This window comes from Cheilinus undulatus, linkage group 13 (assembly GCF_018320785.1).
Source record: "Cheilinus undulatus linkage group 13, ASM1832078v1, whole genome shotgun sequence".
NCBI classification, from domain to species: domain Eukaryota; kingdom Metazoa; phylum Chordata; class Actinopteri; order Labriformes; family Labridae; genus Cheilinus; species Cheilinus undulatus.
Genome location: NC_054877.1, coordinates 43376752 through 43382751, shown reverse-complemented (window position 1 = coordinate 43382751; position 6000 = coordinate 43376752).

Here is a 6000-nt window from a genome sequence, read left to right as displayed (position 1 = left end):
CTTCAACATCACTGCCAACATCTCCTCCAACATCCTCTCCACCGTCACCTTCACCATCACTTTCACCAGCTCCTCCATCCCCGTCTCCGTCTGTGTCTGTGTACAAGCTGAGGCTGCTCCTGCTGCTCTACATGCTGCTGATAGTGAAGAGTCTGGTCTACTGCTGTGGACTCTTCCTGATGACTCTCAGTGATGACATTATCTAAATAAAAGTAGTCTGACAACATTTGGTGGAAACATTTTACAACAAGGTTCACAAAACTTGGTACAGCTAACAGGAAACCAGTGATTAACTCCTCGGTGTGATGCTCAACTTTAGAGCAACAAACACAAAAAGAACATTTGAACTCATTGATTAGAAAAGTTTACAGGAAGATATTTAAATAAACAAAAATATATATTAAAGCAGTATCAAACAGGTCATAAAAGATGAGAAAAATAAATAAATTGATAAGTTCATTGTGTGTATTTTCCAGCAGGTTGTTCCTCTTCAACAGTGTTGATGTAAAGTTGTACGCCGATGATTCTCTTGTTTCAAACTGTAAAAATAAAAATGTTACACAGCAGCTTCATCAGAGGAGATGAACACTGAATGTTCACAATAATAGCCTGTGTTTCTATTATTTTATTTTATTTTATAGGAAGAAAAGCAACAATAAATATATATTTTAATGTTTTTTTTTAAATACATGTTTAAGTGTCATCCTTTCAAAATAAAAGTCTGTTATAAAGTTAATGAGGGTAATGATAAAATCTGTGTGAATGTCATCTTACTCCTTTTCAAACATGCACCATTCATTTCATATTGGATAAGCTGATAGTGTGAATAGGTTTACTTTATTATTGTTTTGAATGAGTTTTTCTGATCATTTTCATGACTCCAATATCTGGCTGAAATAAAGATGAATTTCAAAGTATCAGAGCAGACTGAAGGTGTTTGTCTCAGCTCAGAGCTCATCATTAAACAGTTTCTCTAAGAGGTTTAAAACTGAAGATCAAACCTGAGAAAGAAGTCAGAACAAACTCAACTTCCTGTTGATTCAAAGGCTGTAACTGTCACTGTGTGATGAAGGAGAAAAACCTCAGGTAACGGTGAGGAGGAGTCAGAGAGAGGAAACCACAGAGCTGCTGCAGACCACACGTGATGCTGAGAGTTTAATAAGTCCTAATAACCAAGCACAACATTAACAGGCCTGCTGAAGACATGATTTTATATACAGAATGATCATTATTTCAGCTGCACTCCACACCTGATCAGTTTAAAGACAGAATCAGACAAATATGTTTGTTTTATACATCACATGTGGAGGCAATTAAGAGTTAGCAATTAACCCAACCATCATGTTTTTGAAGTGTAGGAGGAAGCTGGAGTACTCAGAGAGAAGTCATGCATGCACAGGGAGAAGATGCAAACTCTGTAGAGAAAGACCCTGTCCAACCAGGACTGGAACATTCCTGCTGTGAGGCAGCAGCACTAACCACTTGAGCACCATGCAGCCCTCAATGAGGGCCAGGGAGAGGAAAAGATGTGTTTGGAGCAGTTAGCTGTGCAGACACTTGAGGGCAGCAGAGGGAAGGTTGATCAGAGAATGTCAACTGCTGCTGTACTTTCATGATTCCCTACACCATCCACTGTCCTGTCTTCTCCAAATAAAGGCAACAAGCCCTAAAATAAATCTTTAAAAAACATGAAATAACTTAAAAAATGATATACTATACATCAGGGGTCATCAAGTTCATTTGCACAAGGGCTGGATTTAGTCTTGACAGAGATTCTGGGGGCCAGACTTTCAAATAAACAACAATTAAATCAATATTTTGGTCTGATTAATATATTATTGTATTAGTATTTTTGTTCAAAATGCAGACATTTGTAGGCATTGCCAGTGAGATCTATCCCTGTTATCTATAACACAGCACAAGGAGAAAGTCCTGACTCCAGAACTGGCCGGGCCCCTGAAAATCCCAGTGAATGGGGCCCTACACAGTTGTGATTTAGAGCCAATATTAAATGACACTTTTAACCCCTTTGTGATTCTTGTTGCCTCTTTAACCCAATTTTTCCATTCTTGAACTCTTTTAAACCACTTTTCCTGCATGTTTTATCCCCTTTGTGCCACTCTTGAATCACTTTTTGTCCCGTCTCCTCTAATTTTGCCACTTTTCACCCATTTTACCACTCTTTAACCCATTTTCACATCTTTGCCAGGTTATTTTTGCTATATTTTTGCCACTTTTACCCCATTTTGATACATTTTGCCCCTTTTTGCCTCATTAACCAATTTCTGTCATTCTTTAACTCTTTTAAAACACCTTTCCTGCATGTTTTCTCTTTTGTGACACTATTTTATCATTTTCTGCCACTTTTCCTCTATTTTTGCCACTTTTTAACCCCTTTTCATTACTTTTTTGAACTACTTTTTGGCACTGACCCATTTTTTAAACTTATTGCACCTTTTTTCCTCTTTCAGCATTTTTTTTTTTGCTACATTTTAATCTCTTATTACCACTTTTCTGCAAAATTTTGTCCCTTTGTGCCACTCCACAACCCATTTTGCCACTTAATTGTCCTTTTCTGCTACTCTTTAACCCCTTTTCACCACTTTATCTGGACATTTTTGCAACATTTCTGCCCACCTTAACCCATTTTCTTTTAATATTTATTAATAATGGCTGACAAGTAAATTTATATTAAAATGATTGAATATTAGGTCATTTTAAAGCTATTTCAATAATCATAGCGGCCCACTTAAAGCACTGTTCTTAACCCTTCAAGTCCTAAGCTGTTTTATAACTATTTTGTCTCTCCTGGATTTTTTGTCTTTAAAAGCTTGTAAAAATCAACTCTGTTGTTCATGGTCAGACTTTAAACATCCTTGTTTTCAGGACAACTTGGCTTTAAGAATATGTAGTAATGTCACAAATCCCATGAGGCATTCAGAAGATATTACACTCACAAGCAGTCAGGACTCCATACATGCCAGTCAACTTCTTCCAAACCATGTCTTTATAGTCCTTGCTTTGAGCACTGAGGCACAGTCATGTTGGAATAGAAACATTTTAGTTTGCACCATAAAGGATTTGAGTAAATGCCACTAACAACAGAAATCCTGAGTTTGAATCAAACATTTGAATCTTTTGGCAGCCCTCGTTCTAATCATCAGAGTTTGTGGTTCTTTCTGTTGTAGTGATGAGCTCAGTCTGTTCTCACATTCACACCTGTTTATGTGCTGCAGAGCTGTCAATCATCCTCAGAGGCCTCATCAGCGTGCAGCAGTGGCTGATGGGAGTTTAAGAGCTCCGTCTGATCGTCCTGGTTCGTCCTCACTTCTCGTCAGCTTCACCAGAGGAAACACAGAATGATTCTCCTGTCAGCTGTGGCTCTGTGCTGTGTGTGCTCAGGTCGGTGTTTTCAGCCAATCAGGAGCCAGCAAACTTGACATTAAAATAAGCTGCTGCATCATTACAAATTGAAATTAGTTTATCTGATAATATTACAGCTTTATAAAGTTACCTCACTGAGCTGTTTAAAAGTCTGTGTCTAACCTCCATCTGTCTGTGTGTCTACAGCTCTGGTTACCACGGCAGCAGATCTCCAACAGCCCCGTTTATCACTGACCAGGAACGTTGGAGAAAATGTCTCCATCAGCTGTGAAGACTTCAGCCAGTGTTCTTATAATTATGTGTTCTGGCTCCAGAAATCAGACACAGAAACAATCAGAGTGATTCTGTGGATTGATAGGGAGAGTGGTGAAATAAATAAAGATGATTATAATCATTCTCAGAAAAATGATTTCACAGCTGAGGGGAAACAAAACAGCGTTGACCTGCAGATCCAGAGTGTTAACCTCTCTCATTCAGCCACCTACTACTGCGCCTGTTTGAAAGCAGGCACCCACAGTGAGAAATGATCCCAGCAGGCTGAACAAAAACCAGCAGATGAACAGAGAGAGCAGGAAACCACAGCGATGAGTCGTCTGTTTCACCTCCTTCACAAACAAAATCAACTGAGAGATTTATTTTCACTGGTGTCAGGGTTTATTATTCTTCTCAGTTTTTTCTGTAATGTTCATTTTGTTCAGTGAGTGGATTTAAAGGAGAAACATGATGAGAGTGTTTCTGTGCAGTGGTTGTGAGTCACACTGAGCAGGAGAAAGGAGAGAAGTCTGGCTGCAGACTGTTCATCTCTGATGACCACTCTCACAGACCGTTCATCTGAGACACCGTACATTTAGACCTTTTTCAATTTAAACTTTATTCATAAACAAAGTATGGCAGACACATTCATGAAATAACCACATTGCCAGTACTGGGTAGCGTTAATTCTGAAACTAACTCTTTACATTAATGCGTTTAACACAGAGTAGAGTAATTTGTTATGTTCCTGCATTATAGTCTTTTAAAATAAGACGTTATTGTACTTTTGCATTACTAAATATTGAAATACTTTAACAACTTGTTCCACATGTCAGTTGTACAAACAACACAATGAAACACGTCTGCCTTTGAATGTGTAGACCAGTGTTACTCAACCAAAGAGCCAAACTGTTGAAAAATGCCTTTGCAGGAGCCTCAGTCTAAATGGTGAAAAATGGCAAAAATAGGTTTAGAATGGCAACAACAATGAGAACAAGGTGGCAAGAATGACTAAATAAAAGGTGGCAAGAAAATGGCAAAAACTGGGTGAATAAGTAGTAGTAGTTGTAGTAAGGGTGTAAAGGTGAATAAGGGGCAAAATATGCATACAATGAACAAACTAAGTAAAAAGTGGTAAAACAAAAAATGAGTCATAGGTGGTCAAAAAGCATCAAAAAATGAGTGAAAAGTGGCTACAAGAAGTGGTAAAAATGAGCTAAAAGCAGCAGAAATTGATTAAAAATTGCAAAAAAATGTAAAAAAAAAAAAGGGGGTACAAATTGCACAAAAAAAGGCAATTGAAATATACAGATAAAAATAAAGGTTGACAGTTAAGTCTGACCATAAAAACCTGCTTCAGTGGATAATTTCTGAGGTCAGAGAACCAGAGACCTTCTTGCTGTGAGGTAACAGTGCTAACCCCTGCGCTGCCGTGCCGCCCACAATCCCTTATAACTTGTTTTACGTTTTTTCAGCTGAAGGAGACTGTTCATCTTTACAAATGTAAAACAATGTTAAGTCGTGGAACAAAAAATAAATAAAACAATCCTTTGTAAATCGTTTTAATTTTTTAACCACCTGCTTACTTTAGCCAGAGGGTCAGGTGGTCTCTGAACTTGGGGAGACATGTCTCAAATACTGTAAAAGACTAAAATTGTAGAGAATCCAAAGTCTTGAAAGTCAACTCAACACATTTTTCCTGAAAACTCTTGCTACATTGGCCGATGGGAGAGCAGAAATGTATTAAAGGTCACATATTTTTGCTCTCAGAGGTCCCCAAAACATGCCTGTGAAGTTTGTTGCTGATTTACACTAGTACAGGATTTTTGCATGTCCAAAAACCCCTCTGATTTAGCCCTTCTCAGCTGCTTTTGTGTCTGTGGCTTTAAATGTTAATGAGCTGTCTGACTATAATGGATGTAGCACTCTTGATGTTACAGGCACTTTTATCCAAAGTTTAGGACCTGACTGGGATTTGAACCAAAGTCAGCAGGGTAACCCACTGAGCTACCCAGCATCTTAGCTGGGAGCAGAGAGGAGGATCAAGAGGAAATTTGAAATTTTCCAGTATGTGCTGGTCCACACAGTTCTGAACAACCAGATGAAAATTCCTCAATGCACCCTGACTTTACAAGCAGTCTGAGCTTGAGGATTACTGGATCATGGTTTCAGAGATGGCGTCACGAAGAATGAGATTGACCATGCACTTGTTGGTGGATGCTGGAGACATCTCACTGACTGCAGGGTTGTCAGGAGTGCAGAGTTCTTTAGTAGTGACCATCTGCTTTTGGTTGCAACCCTGAAATTGCGGCTAAGGTGCCTCAGGAAGGCTGACTCTAGTTGAATCAGATTGGATGTCTTGAG